The sequence below is a fragment of the Mus musculus genome, chromosome 17, assembly GCF_000001635.26.
Source record: "Mus musculus strain C57BL/6J chromosome 17, GRCm38.p6 C57BL/6J".
NCBI classification, from domain to species: domain Eukaryota; kingdom Metazoa; phylum Chordata; class Mammalia; order Rodentia; family Muridae; genus Mus; species Mus musculus.
Genome location: NC_000083.6, coordinates 74,262,571 through 74,278,013, shown reverse-complemented (window position 1 = coordinate 74,278,013; position 15,443 = coordinate 74,262,571). Strand labels below are relative to the sequence as shown.

General features: G+C 42.5%; 1 protein-coding gene and 1 long non-coding RNA gene across 7 annotated transcripts in view; both read left to right on the top strand.

The window, feature by feature from the left end:
* Memo1 (mediator of cell motility 1) overlaps nucleotides 1–15,443 on the top strand; it is a 108,919-nt gene that overhangs the window by 17,669 nt on the left and 75,807 nt on the right. The gene's annotated exons all lie outside the window — the stretch shown is intronic.
* Nucleotides 2,001–9,723, top strand: Gm52299. Its single transcript, XR_003952320.1, has 2 exons — nucleotides 2,001–2,039; nucleotides 3,018–9,723. It is a non-coding gene; the product is annotated as a predicted gene, 52299 (long non-coding RNA).

The following is a 15,443-nucleotide window of genomic DNA, read 5'->3' as shown; positions in this document are numbered from 1 at the left end:
GATAGCATTGCTAGTCATTATGGAAGGAAATAATACCCTTTAATATTGGATTATTAGAAAAGGTGACAGAAGTAATTTAAGAATTTTATTAGCTGCGGTTTCATTTGAAATTGATGTAGTCAGAGATTTATTTGTGATTGAAGGCAGGGTGTACCTTTCACTCTCCTTGGCGATTAGGAACAGAACACAGGGCCTGGTCTTATCCTACAAATGCTCCCTACCACTGAGCCGTAAGTACAACTTTGGAGAGTGAAAGAGTTAATGAAATAACTTCTGGCCTTACTGTGTGTGTGGTCAGTAACTGCTTACTTTATCCCCATTTTGCACTTATTACGACTAATTTATGATATACTTTCTTGGGGCTGGAGAGTCTTCAGTCTTCAGTCCTGTTTTAGTGTGTAGGATATGAAGAGCTGCGTATCCAAGGATTGAGATGTAGTACACAGTATAGCTTTATCAAGGCTATTTCCTATATGAAACTTTAGCTGAAGGTGGGGAGGTGAAGGGTGTAGTGAGTGCTACTAATAGGACATCTGAAGTTAGGTGCTCTCTCAGGTTGTTGAGGAAACATCAGGCAAATACCAATCCAGTGAAACCAGCAAATTATGTTTCCGCAGTATGAAAAACTTGAAATTTAGTATTATGAAAATTAAACTTTCCAAAAGGGTCGTGAGGATTCCTAAGAGATATCATATCTATATCTGTATCTTTATATAAAGAAGTAAACGGAAAAAGAGGTTGGGGTGTGCTTCAGTAGTAGAGGGCATTGCTCAGGATTGGTGAGACACAGGATTGAGTCTTTATCATTAAATAAACAAACAAAAACAGAAGTAAACCAAAACCCAGACCCCTTCTGTGTCTTTTCAGACAAGTCTTGCAATGTAATTCAGGCCTTGAGCTTTGGATTCTTAGTAACCCTCCTGCCTCAGCTTCTTGAAAGCTGGGATTATAGAAGTGTGTCATCATGCCCAGCATTTTCTTCCTTGAGTGCTAAGGATTGGATCTAGGGCCTTGTCCATACTGTGTGTAGTAGTTACTTTTTGTTGGCTGTCATAAAGTACCACAGACAAAAGCAACTTATGAAATAATTTTAGTTTACAGGTCCAGAGGGAGAAATTATAATGGTGGGGTTTGAAATTGCAATAGGGGAAGGAAGCCAGGATGTCATATTTTCAACAGTAGATATGAAGCAGAGAGAAAGAAAAGGGAGTGGGATGAGGCTGTGTACTCTGAAAGCCCACCCCTAGGTACATGCTTCCTCTACCAAAGCTACAACTTCCAAGGGTCCCATAACCTCCCCAAACAGCACCACCAATCAGAGGACAAAGTTTTCATATATTCGAGTCTGTGGGGGACATTTCTCATTCAAACCACCACATAGGCAAGTATTTTACCACCAAACTACAATCTTAGTTCTTTAGATCTCTTCTCTTTCTCTCTTTCTCTCTTTCTCTCTTTCTCTTTCTCTCTCTCTCTCTCCTTCTCCTTCTCTCCCTCTCCTTCTCTCCCTCCCCCTCTCCCCCTCTCCCCCTCCCCCTCTCCTCTCTTTCTTTCTGACAAGGTTGTTCTACATAGTTCTGTCTCTCCTGAAACTCACTATATAGAGGAGGCTGGGCATGAACTGCCTCTGCCTCTCAAATGCTGGCATTAAAGGTGTGTTGCTACTACACCCGACTAAAACTTTTTTTGTAGTAGTTACCAGCTTTTTTTTTTGTCCCTTCATGTATTTAAAAAATCTTACACGCGTTTCTCGCGACCGGCCAGGAAGAACGCAACAAACCGGAATCTTCTGCGGCAAAAGCTTTATTGCTTACATCTTCAGGAGCCAGAGAGCAAGAGTGCAAGAGAGAGAAAAAGAAAGCAAGAACAAGAAAGCAAGAGAGAGAACAAGAACAAGAAAGCAAGAGAGAGAAAAAGCAAGAACAAGAGAGAGAGAGAGGGCAAAACCCCGTCCCTTTTAAGGAGAATTATCCTCCGCCTAGGATGTATTACTCCCTGATTGGCTGCAGCCCATCGGCCCAGTTGTCATCACGAGAAAGGTAGAACACATGGCGGGAAAACTGCCCCTGCACGTGTGCAGATTATGTTTACCACTTAGAACACAGCTGTCAGCGCCATCTTGTAATGGCAAATGTGAGGGCGGCTCCTCACAAAAAAATGTTAAATTAATTATGTGTATCTCTGTGTGGGCAGACGCACATGAATATGTTGGTTTTCCTGAGCTGGAGTTACTTGCAGTGCTAGTGAATTACCTCATGTTGGTGCTAAGAACCAAATGTGGGTCCTCTTTTTTGTTTTTTAAATTATGGAATAGAGTTTATTTAGGGCATGGGGAAGGGAGTTGAGGGAGTAGAGACAGGGAAAGGGAAGTTGGGGGAGAGGCCTCCATGAACAGATGGAGGGGAGGGGAGGTGAATGGGGAGAGAAGGGGCAAGAGAGTAAGAGAACGTTGAGTCCTCTTAAAGAGCACTAAGTGTTTCTAACTGCTGAGCCATCTCTCTAGCCATCTCTAGCCCATGGTTATTAGTTTATACCTTTCTTCTCAGCATACTCTGTAAGTTACTACATATTCCTTCAATTAATTACAGTTGCTTTTTTTGGTGTAATTCTCAAGGGAGTTATGGAAAGAATAATTTATGTCACAGCTGATTATGCTATATTTCCTTGCTGTTGATGGCTTCTTTTTCTTTTTTGTTTTTTTGAGACAGTTTCTTTACGTAGCCTTGTTGCCATTGTTATGTGCATACACCTTTAATCCCAGCACTTGGGAGGGAGGCAGAGGCAGGAGGATCTCTGAGTTCGAGACCAGCCTGGTCTACAAAGCCAGTTCCACAACAGCCAAGACTACAGATAGAAACCATGTCTCGGAAAACCCAAACCAAAATCCCGGCTTTCTAGATACCTTTCTTCTGTTGTACACAGAATAGTAGTGAGACATCTAGTTCTTTTTCAGTGACTTTTATTTTATAACTTGAGGTGACTTAGTATTTATGTGCTGTCTGTCTGTTTTCCTTTAGAATTTACCTGCATGGGGACATAAACTTGCTTGTCTTGATGGCTGGCGTTTGCATAACTGGAAACAGCACTGGTATATCATAGGCATTTACAAAACCTATTTAATAGGTTGATGCATGAGTGAAGAGTGTATTTGGAAGGAAATGATTCTGGTTTTAAAAGGTGACATTACAACTATCAGTTTTGTATTCTCAGTATCCAAAATGCCCAGATATCAGTAAAGGCAACAGTTATATATTTACTAATAATTAAAGACTTAGCAATTTTGTTCTGTCTGTCTGCCTGCCAACCTACCTACCTACCTATCACTCAGTCAGTCAGCTGGAAAGTTTGATTAATGCTTAAGAGCACTTGTTCTTGCCAAAGAATCCACGTTTGCTTCTACACACACACACACACACACACACACACACACACACACACACGGAGGCTCACAATCATCCTGTAACTCTAGCCCCGGGGGTGCCCTCTTCTCACTTCCTGGGCCACTAGATAGACATGTAAAAATAAGAAAGAAGTTAAAAAATAGTACCATTAACTTGTTTATTTGATCTCATTTTTATACTTAGTACTTTTGTTTTAGAATCTGACCCAGGGCACCATACTACATTAATAACCATGTCTTTAATCTCTTCTTACATGGACATTAATCTTTTTTGTTTTCCATGGATGACACATTTTTGGAGAGGTGTGTGAGAGTGTGTGAGTGTGTGTGTGTGTGTGTGTGTGTGTGAGACAGTATCGCATCATATAGACAAGGGTGTACTGGGATTTTATAGGTACTTCAGGCTAACCTTGAACTATGTTTCTACTGTCCCAGCTACCTCACTGCTGGGGTTACAGGCATGTACTGTCTTGCCTGAATAAAATTTTAAGAGTTATTTTTAAGTATTTTACAAAATGTTGGAGGAGGTTCTTCTGGCGCCCCCCCCCCACCCCCCCCATGATTAGGTTGGGAGTTGTAGATTTTGGGAATAAATACTAAAGAGGCAAATTGAGTTGATTATATTTTGGTGATGCATGGTACAAACCTTGGTGAAGTTAATCTTGCCTTTGACTGGTTGGTTTAGGTAATGAGTGTTTTTTCCATGTTTCTCTGCTGTATAAGGTGACTATCTTTCGATTTCCATATTTGGTCTTTGAATTAGTTCTGGAATATTCAAACACACTATTATGACTTTTTGACTTTTTGGTTTAACCTGTATTCATGTAAGTTCCTTTTATTTTATGTCTTTTTTTTTTTTTGATAGGGTTTCTCTCTGTGTAGCCTTAGTTGTCCTGGAACTTGCTCTGTAGACTAGGCTGACCTTGATCTTGTAGAGATCCTTCTGCCCTTATCTCCTAAGCACTGGGCTTAAAGACTTGTGCCACCACCTCCGAGCTGTAAGCTCCTTTTTGGTGATTGTAATTCTTTAGGTTTAAGAAATGTAAAATGTGCCCATTTAAAAGATTTTAAAAGTGGAGATTCTGCCTCTCCTGGACAGGGCCTGCATCCCTTCCTCACTGCTTGCAACAAAACAGCTTGGTGTGTTTCTGATTTCCTTTAGATCCTACTCTATCTAGTTTGTTTGTTTGTTTTTGTTTTTTTAAACAATCTCTCTCCCTTCTGAACTGTTGCTTCATCTATTGCATAATTGAAGAGTAAATTTGTTAGAATTTGGTGGAACTGAATAGTTGAGACTGTTCAATAGATTTTTTTGTCAATGTAGATGCTTTTCTCTTTTTGGCTTTTTGCTTGTGGCGTTCAAGATTGCCAGATAGAAAATTAGGCTAAATATCGCCAGAAATCACATCTGTCAAATGATTGTTTTTAACATCTGAAAATATAGGATAACACTTTGAGAGATACTTGATGCTGTGAACTGAGAGAGAGAGAGAGAGAGAGAGAGAGAGAGAGAGTTGCTGCTGTGGGAAAGAAAAGAACTGAGCTCTTAGCTGCTGCATCATGAGGTGTCTGCCAGTGTGGTTAAGGAAAAGAGCAGTCACTCAGGAAACGGGATTCTTAACTACTTACTGCACTGCCCGGCGCGGGGATGAAAAGGGGGGGATGGGTGAGATGACCCGCATCCTGCCAGAGCTCGGTGAGACTGACTGGATGGGGCGGCGGAGGCGGGTGGTGGTGGAGGGTGGCCACGGGAGATTGCTGTGGGACCCACGGAACCAGAATGGGCAGTGCTAGGCTTAGGCCACCGGACCACGCTCAGTGGGGGTGGGGAAGGCGCAGTCTTGGCTCTGACTCAGGCGCCACAGACTTCTGGGTACCACGGAAGAGTCAGCTCAGGGGTCTCTGGGCTGCATGGAGGCCAGGAACTACAGGTTCTCAATCTTGGGCATCCCAGAGCCATTGGATGTTGCGGCTGGACGTCTTGAAAGAGCTGAGAATGAAGTGGGGAGCCCCCAGGGGCAGCTTGGTCAGCCCCAGGGTTGAAGGGAGAAGGGGTAGGGGGAGAAGGCGCTGCTGGGTGGTTCCTGCGTGGGCATGAGTCCTTGGTCTGGTCTGGCGGCTGGAAAAGCTGGTAGGCCTTTCTGCGGGAGATTAGACTCAGCTCTTTTGGGGAAGGCCTGGTCCATTGCTATAGCATGGGGGTCTTGATGAGCAGAGACAGTCCATGGTTTTAGAGCTTTATTGTAGAAAAGCAGAGGGGGTGGGGCATGGCCATGTTGCTTGCTCTGCCTCTTGATCTGCTGTTGACTTTATTTAGCTCTTGTGTACAGAAAACTCTTGGGGTAAAGGTGTGACTAGGGCTGAGCCACACCACAGCAATAAACAGGTTTTTCTAGTTTACAATCTTGGGGTTCACAGTGTGATCAAATATCCTGCAAAAGGAAGGCCTTATTTGAACTTATGATTCCAGGGGGAAATAAGAGTCTGTCACCATCATGGTGGTGAAGTATGGCACTGGTCCAAAGATTATCTCTGTACAACACTGAAGAAGACAAGGGCCGGACCAGAAAACTACAAATTTTAGCCTTGTGGTGGTGGCATAGGCCTTTGAGTCCAGGAGGCAGAGGCAAGTGGCTCTCTTGAGTTTGAGGCCAGCCTCAGCTACAAAGTTCCAGGATAGCCAGGGAGACTTAGAGAAACCTGTCCTAATCTGGCGAGTAATGAAGGGCAATTAGGGATATTCTGCAAATGATGGGGTTAGAGCGATTGGGGACAAGTTTGGTTGTCAGACAGATGTTAGTGATAAGGGGGTAACAGAACAGTTGTGACCCAACTGTGGAGTCTGTGGTACAAGAGTCCTGTCTTCCTCAGGCAGAGCTACATGTGCATAGATGGCATGTGTTTCTGCAGTCATTGGACCAATGCCAATTGCTAGAGTTAATCTTCTACTGGACTTACTATATAAGATGTTGCCAGTACATTCCCTGTCACAGATATATAATGTAGCAAGTAACTATGAAATTTTTTTTTTTTTTTTGTCTCTCTGGGTGTCCTGAAACTCACTTTCTAGACCCTCTGTCCACAGACTCACAGAGATTGGACAGTCTCTGCCTCCCAAGTATGGGATTAAATGCATGCGCCCTGCACACCTCTGTGATTTTTACTACTTATAAAAAAAGGTCAAAGTTTCAAATAATTTTGAAAATCAGTAAATATTTCTTGGTATCTTTTCATGATAAAACTCTATGAAATCAATAATTTTCAAAGCTTTACATCAGAATGATTATTTCAGTTTTTTTTCCCCCATGAAAAGATTGTCTTTAAGTGGTAATGCTCGTATGTCAGTATGTCATTTTTCACTTGAAGCCAGTTCTCCATGCTCTTTATGTATGTCCTGTTGGCTGTCATGTTGGGATGTTGGGATTTCTTGGTTTCTTCTTCTTCTTTTTTTTTTTTTTCTGTTTTTTTGTTTTTGTTTTTGTTTTTGTTTTTGTTTTTAGTTTCTTGAGAAAGGGTTTCCTGGCTGTCCTGGAGCTCACTCTGTAGACCAGGCTGACCTCAAACTGAGAAATCCACCTGCCTCTGCCTCCCAAGTGCTGGGATTAAAGGCGTGTGCCACCACTGCCCGACTTTTTTCTTGGTTTCTAATACAGCTTGCAGGAAGCATGTTAATACCAGTTTTGCTTTCAGACTGAGCTCTTATCCCCCTCTTTGTGGGGTCAGGAACATAACTGGGCACCTGTTGTGTAGGCTTTAGACTTTTATCCTTGACCATGAAGTGAGAGATACGTCTGCAAATCAATTTTTCTCTTCTTGCAGGTTGAGAAGATAGTAAATGCTGAATAAAAAAATGAAGGAGAGGGGTAGATTAATAAACAGCAGGAATATTCTCTCTCTCTCTTTTTTTTTCTCTTGGAAAGGTTGGGAAATGTCCAGGGCTACAGTTGCCAACTCCTTTCTCTTGTCTTGTTTTTTTCCTAGGGGTTGTCCTGGCAGCTGTCACCTGTCATGACAGTGGGTATCTGTGTTTTTAACATGGAGATTGAGTTATAATGAAGTTAGAAGTAGTCTGGCAGTCACTCAGGTATTCGTTTTAGTCTAAGCAGTTTTGACAAGTCTACCTGAAAAAGAACTGGCCTACAGGCATTTTGACCTCTAAGATAAACAAGATTAGGATGTGGTAAAAATTCAGTTAGGTCACTCTAGACAGTTCTAGTAACAGTCACACAAGATTATCTAGAAATGATATGTGTATGTATGCACACAGTTACAATACTTATAATTTCATATTGATACTATCTAGAGGTGCAGGATCATTTTTATTTTCTCTACCGATTGAATTAGAAGGCAGGAATTTCTGAAAGTCAAGCAAGGCTAAAGTTTATTCAAGCACTAGTTACAAGTAGAGAAGCAGACTTAGTGAAAGGAGGGGATCCTGAGCTAGAGTCCCATTTGGGTGCTAGACGATGCCAGGGTTTATGGATCTTTGGATTCTTAATTTAAAAATAGATTCAAAGGAAGCTTGCCTTTTTTTTTTTTTTTTTTTTTCTTTTTTTCTGAGACAGGGTTTCTCTGTATAGCCCTGACTGTCCTGGAACTCACTCTGTAGACCAGGCTGGCCTTGAACTCCACCTGCCTATGTCTCCCAGGTGCTGGGATTAAAGGCGTGCACCACCACTGCCCGGCTCAAAAGGAAGCTTAAGGACAGTTTTATAAGAGTTTAAACGAGAAATACCAGGGCAGGAAAGCTGTAAATCTCAGCAGCTGTTGGGAAGAGGAAAATAGAGAAAAGGCTACATACTATTTGAGTTAAGCTCTCCTGGAGATTAGCCACAGGGTGAGGAAGGGAGCTTTAGAAAAAGGCAAGGACAGGTGGTTCAGTAGTTAAGAGCACCTGCCTTTAATCCCAGCACTCAGGAGGCAGAGGCAGATGGATTTCTGAGTTTGAGGCCAGCCTGGTCTACAAAGTGAGTTCCAGGTCAGCCACGGCTACACAGAGAAACCTAGTCTCGAAAAACAAAAAAGCACCTGATGTTCTTTCTTGTAGAGGGCTGAGGTTTGGTCCCAGCATCTGGATGATGGATGACTCACAACTATAATTCCATTTCTGGGCGGCATAGTAAGCACACATACATGTAAAACACAGACAGACAGACACAAGTACACACACACACACACACACACAATTGTGTAGGTGGGGAAGGGAGAAGAGCTGAATCTGGGCTGTGGTATAGGGGATGAATATGATCAAAACACATTGTTACAAATTTGTCAAGGAGCTAGCAAAATTAAAACAAACAAACAAACACTAAAGACAGAAGAAAGAACAAGGAAGAGTTGCATGTAGAAAGGTAGGCAAACCCAGCCACACCTCTTGGTGCTCTGCAGGGATTGCACTAGGGGACAGTAGTTCTGGAAAAGAAAAAGTACAATGTCTTATAAAAGATAGAATTATTCTGCTGTTCTTTGTATCAGGCTGAAGTGAGTCCACCTCTTCAGGGGAGATTCCGCTTCCTGCCTCCTGAGGGCTGCTCAGGTGATTGACCGTCTCATTGACTTCAGTAGCTGGGAATGCTAGATCTTCACTTAGGCTAGAGAGATTTCATCTTGATGAGAAAGACCTAGTCCCTTAACATGCTTTACTGCGTGTCTCTTTCCTCCAATATCAACCTTAACAATTCTACCTCTTAATGAATTGTAGAATAATTTATTATAACATAGAATTTCTGATCTGCTTAGTGGGCAAGGATTAGAACCTGGAATGGTTACCCCATAGTCATGTTATGTAGTGGGCATACCACTCAGTGCAGAATCATGCTGACATTGCTTAATATGGTATAGTTATCATTTTTTTAAACTACATAACTTTGAGGAAATATGTGTTTTTGTCAATTTGTTAAATACAAGGTGACAGAGACAACCCCATGTTGTTTGCTTTTTCAGCCCGAGGAGTCCCTTAATACTTTGGGACCTCATTTTGGCTTTAATGCTAAAAAAGAATTTCAGGACTAGTCAGTGTAATGAAATAGACTTGGTGATTTTATTAAAAGATTCTAAGATATGCTCTTATGTATGATGGTTAAGGAGAAAGAGGTGCTCAGAAAGACATACTAAATGTAATTATACTTCCTAAGACAGAATAGGGGAAAGTGATTGTCTGCCTGTCTGTTCATCTGTCCATCCATCTGTCCATCCATCCAGAGTGCTGGGTGATCAGTGACCACCCAAACCACCCTGAGCTTCCAAATTCATGTCATGGTCAAGAAGAATTTGGACAAGGATATTTGAACAAGAAGTGAGCTGAGCAAATGTAGACTTATTTAGGAAAAAGGAGGAAGAAATGAGGATGGGAGAAGTTCCAAGAGATACCAGTGGGCTGCTCTCCCCAGTGGCCTTTTAAGGGCCTTAGGCAGAACTGAATGGAACCTGAAGTACAATCTTTATTGAGACTGGTTATTATTATTTTTTAAATCATAGAATCATGCTGACATTGTTGTTACAAGTATTTTGCTTGTATATATGTAAGTTTATCATGTGTGCAGTTCCTACGTAGGCCTGAAGAGGGCACCGGATCCTCTGGAACTGAATTTACATGTGGCTGTGAGCTATCAGATATGGGTGCTGGGAACGGAACTGAGGCCCTCTGCGAGAATAGAAAATGCTTTAAACCACTGAGACATCTCTCCGGCCTGTCCTGAGACAGGTCAGTTTTGAGCTTATTATAGGTCATGCCCAATCTCGGGGGAGAGAAATCGTAGTCTGTCTTCCATTCCATCTTCAAAATTACATTTGTTTATTTATGTGTATGTGTGTGGGTTTCACATGCCGTAGTGTGTATTTAGAGATCAGAGGATATCTTGTAGGAGTTGATTCTCTTTAACCACATGGGTCCTAAGGATTAGACTAGGTCGTCAGGCTTGCTGATAAACACCTTTCCCTACAGAGTTATCTCACTGGCCTCCTTTTTTTTTCCTTTTTAAAAACAAGTTTAAAAGGTGGCTGTGGAGATGCCATAAGTAAAATTATACTATGATAACGTAAGACCAGAGGCCACTAGGGCTGCCCATGTGTGTGCATGTTCCTGTGCCTGTAAGTTAGATACTGAAGCTCTGTAGCTGAAAAGGGAGAAAGGCTGTAAGCAGTTGTTGGTTGTGTTGAAATGCTTGTTTGTTGGTGAGAGCCGTTGACTAGAGAGTTCCATCCTTGGGATTTGATTTAGCTCATTATGGATAGGCTTAAATGGGGGGGTGCATTTACTTAGAGTTAATGAGAATTGTGTGTGGAATTCTAGGAAAGGGTAGAGGTTTTCCCAAGAAAGGACTTACCCTCACTTCTCTCCTCCTGTGAGGTTTTCTAGATAGGCCATATGTTAGGCCTGGTCCCAGGCACCTTGGGTGGTTTTGGATTGCATTAGCCTCCTAGAGATCTTGGAGTTTGCCTCTCTTTTCCTGTGGCTTTGTAGTCTGCCCCACTCCACTTTTTTTTTTTTTTTCCTTTGCCATTGAATTGAATGCCAGACCTATATAAGTTAGTTGAAAAAAAAACTTTGCTTGTAGCCGGGCAGTGGTGGCGCACGCCTTTAATCCCAGCATTTGAGAGGCAGAGGCAGGTGTTTTTCTGAGTTCGAGGCCAGCCTGGTCTACAGAGTGAGTTCCAGGACAGCCAGGGCTACACAGAGAAACCCTGTCTCGAAAAACAAAACAAAACAAAAAAATTACTATGCTTGTATTTGATGTTTTGTGCATAGCCTACTTTTTACTTAATAGACTTTAAACAATTGGGCCTTTTCTGAATTTTTCTGTATGGCAGCTATTGAAGAAGAATTGAGAAAATTAAAAAGGATAACTTATTTTAAATTATGTGTCTGTGTGAGGGTGTGTGCATATGAACGCTGGTGCTTGTAGAGGCCAGAAGTGGGCATTGGATTCCCTGGTGGTTGTGAGCCATCTATCCTGTGTGCACAGAACTCAGCTCTAGTTGTCTGTAGCAAGCACTCTTAACCACTCTTACTGCCCCACTGGTATGTTTATAAAAAGAGAGAGAGAGAAAGAGAGAGAGAGAGAAAATATGAATATGTTCTATGGATGTGTGGTAGGTATGGGGGACCAGCCACATGATGGTATAGTGTAGAATAGAGTTTATTCAGGACATGGGGAGGGGAGTTAAGAGGGTAGTAGAGGCAGAGAAAGGCAGAGAGAGGGAGTAGAGAAATAAAGGTGTGTGTGTGTGTGTGTGTGTGTGTGTGTGCGCGCGCGCGGGGGGGGGGGTGGGGTGGGGGGAGGGTGTAGGGAAGGGATGGGGGAAGAGAAGAGCCCAAGAGGGCAAGAGAGGGAGGAGAGGGCAAACAGCCCCCTTTATAGTGGGTCAGGCCTACCTGGCTGTTGGCAGGTAACTGTGGGAAGGAGCTTAAACAGAATGCTAACACCGGTCCCCTACAGTTTTGATGTCTTGTTCATATTCTAGGCTGACCTTGAATTTGGGGCACTCTTCCTGTGTCAGCTTTTAAGTACCAGTGTTACAAGTTTTGAGCCATCATACCTGAGTACTTAGTTATTGTTGCTTAATTGTTGAATTTTCTGATGCTGGGGAATTGAAATCAGAATCTTGTGTATGCTGAGCAAGGATATTATATATATTACCAGTCTTCTTTTCATAAGGATGTTGTCACCAGTAGCTGGCTGAGGACTATTTTGTTCTACCCAGATAGAAGTTGTGTGTAGGAAAGGGGAAATTCTTCAAATGCTGGTCTCTAAGCAGCCTTTTTTTTTTTTTTTTTTTTTTTTTTTTGCATTGGTGTTTAGTAACTGCAAGCTTTGCCAGTAAGGTAGCAGAAGCCAGAGGTACCCTCTAGGGTTCTAGTCCTCCAGTTTCTGGGTATTGGAATCCTTAGCCCTATAAATGTTATAGGCCCTGTGTAGGCCTTAACTACTAAGTAGTCGTTGGTATAACCCCTCAGCATGGGCAATGAAGACTTACTACAATTCTGTGGGAACCTGCTAACCTGCAGTATCTGTTGATTACTTCTGCACACACACTTTTGATCCTTCATATGCATAATCCTCTTGTCACATATGCTCTCCTTCTGCTTTCTTCTTCCTTCCCGTCCATTTGAACTGTTTGTTCAGTTGCTTCTAAAGTTGTCAAGGAGCCGTGTGTCCGTAGTGTCCCCCTGCCCCCACTCTGGTGCATGCTGGGATATTTGGGAATAGTTTGGGTATGAATTCAGGCCTGGGGAAGTGGGGATGGGTTGTGAGCTGGGCCGTTTGGGAGCCACCCAGAAGTCAAGAGCACAGGCCAGGACTGCCACTCTGCAGGACTACAGCTGCTTCTTCAGCTGTTTAAGCCTCTTCATCTGTGGGGCTTTCATTGTCAGCACCACTGCCATTCTGCTGTTTCTGCTCGCTGCTGCTGCTACTGCCCCTGCCTCTCTCCTCTCCCACCTCCCTCTGGCGACCAGTTCAGCCACATTACTGAAAGTAGGCAAGAAAGACCATTTAGAGAAGCATTTTATTGCGCCTAATGCTGCAGTTTTAGGGGAAGCAGCACAGGAGAGTGTCTCCCAGCTGGCTCACTCAGTGAGCCTGACCAGCTTTATAGAGCCCCAGAAGCCGCCTTTGCACCCATCATCCCCTTTGTTTTGGGTCATTCACATCCACTTGTTTGAACATTATCTCTTTGTACTCATCATAGCCACTGAGTTGAACCAATCACCTCTCTGAGGGAAAAGTGCTTCCTTTTGGCCAAAGTGGAAATGATTTCAAGGTCATCTAGATTTCACTCAGGACTGTGAAAGGAAAAATTTGGTGCAAACTGTTTCACACAATTTTGGCTGGGGCTGTGCCTTCAGGAGCCAAGGCAGTCAGCTGCAGTCTGCTTAGTTGTCTCAAGGTATCCATGGAATGTTGAGGATGGCTGTAGCTGGCAAAAGAGTAGTCTGGCTGGCTGTTACTCTAATAGTCTTTTTTCCCAAGACAGAAAGGGTAATGAGGGAGAATACAGCACCTGCTAACCAAGGAGTCCAGTTGCCCATCCCCAGTGCCTTTCTTTATGGTATTAACAGTCTGAAGACAGGGCTGGGGCTGGGGGTGGGGAGTGCACCCTTTGATCTCAGCACTCAGGAGGCAGAGGCAGCTGGATGAGACTGTCCTGGTCTTCCAGAGCAAGTTCCAGGACAGCCAAGGGAACAAATATAAACCAAAAGCAAAAACAACACACAAACTCAAACAGTATAAAGATAAAGAACTTAAACTAATACTGGTCGTAATCTTTTTTTAGGTTTATTTTATGTGTATTGGTGTCTTCAAGAGCAAACAAGTTCTAACAACTGAGCCATCCTCCAGCCCCACTAGTAATGATTTAATAGTTTACTAAGTAGTATACAGGGAAGGGTAGGTTCTCCTCAGACCTTAATACAAAATAGTCTCTAATTATGCATGGACTTTACAATTTAAATGTATACTTTGTGTAGTTTGGTATAGTAGACCCATGTTCATGCTTGTACTCTGCTGATAGTAAACAGGATAGTTAGGAAGGCTGTAATTAATGTGTTTAAAAGTTGCTTTGATGTCCACAGATGGAAACTGCTACCAAACCAAATGCTGGTGGTTTTAATTACACTTTCCTTACCATGAAATCCTGCCGTGAGTGCTGTAGTGCTAACTATGGGATTGTTAGCTTGTACTGCATTTTTAGAGTGAATATGTAGATAAAAGTTGTACAAACTCTGACCATTAAAAATGCACTTTTTTCATCTCTAAACATAGATCCATTTGCCTACAAATGAATAGATGAGCAGACATCCTTGTTTGATCTTAGAGTAACAGAACTCAGGTCATAGCCGGTAAATATGGTGGTAGCCATGGATTTGCCACATGCGTGTTTGCCTTATTTAGGACAGTCACTTTCCTTAACAGAATTTGAAGAACAATGGACAGTGACTTTTAGCAAGTGGGTCTTGCCTCCCAAGTACGGTAATAAGTGATTATATCTAAAATTTATCTTTAAAAATTTGATGTTTTGAAGCTGGTGAGGCGGCTTAGCAAATAAAGGTCCTTTGTGCATTAGCTTGGTGACCTTGGAACCTATACAAAGAAGGAAGGCAAAACCAACTTCAGAGTTGTCTTTTACTCTTTTTAATCTTTTTCTTTAAGATTTATTTATTATTACATGTAAGAACATTGAAGCTGTCTTCAGACACCCCAGAAGAGGGCATCAGGCCTCATTACACATGGTTGTGAGCCACCAGTGGTTGCTGGGATTTGAACTCAGGATCTTTGGAAGAGCAGTCAGTGCTCTTAACTGCTGAGCCATCTCTCCAGCCCCCCAAAGTTGTCTTTTAAACAAACATACTTTCTCTCTCTCTCTCTCTCTCTCACTAAAAATTTAAAAATTGAAAGATTTGAGGATATTTAGATAAGTTTTAAAATTTTTATTCAGATTTTTGCTGCTACTAGATAGAAATACAAATTATTTTGTATATTTAACCTTGCTTTTTAAAATTGGAGTTTTAAATTTTTATCTTATATGTTTTACCTGCCTGTATATATGCATGTGTACCAAATGTGTGCTTAGTGCCTACAGAGATCAGAGGAGGTCATCAGGTCCCCTAGAGCTGGAGCTGTGGATGGCTGGGAGCCACTAGCTTTGTATTTCTTTTTTTTTTTCTTTTTGATTTTTCGAGACAGAGTTCTTTGTGTAGCCCTGGCTGTCCTGGAACTCACTCTGTAGACCAGGCTGGCCTCGAACTCAGAAATCCGCCTGCCTCTGCCTCTCGAGTGCTGGGATTAGAGGCATGCGCCACCATGCCCGGCGTGGACAGTGCTCTTAACCCCTGGGCCATCTCTCCTGCCCTTTCCTTTTTTCTATATGCTAATTTTATAAGGCTTTTAAGGAGGTTATCTGAATCTAGTTTCTCCTTCCACCCAAGTCTCCTACATTACTTTCCCTCCCTCATTGGTGCATCTTGGTTCTATGCCCAAGAGTCTGATCTTCCACACTTTGGTTTCCCTTCCCCCCTTCCTCCACGCCTCCTTCCTTCCTGTCT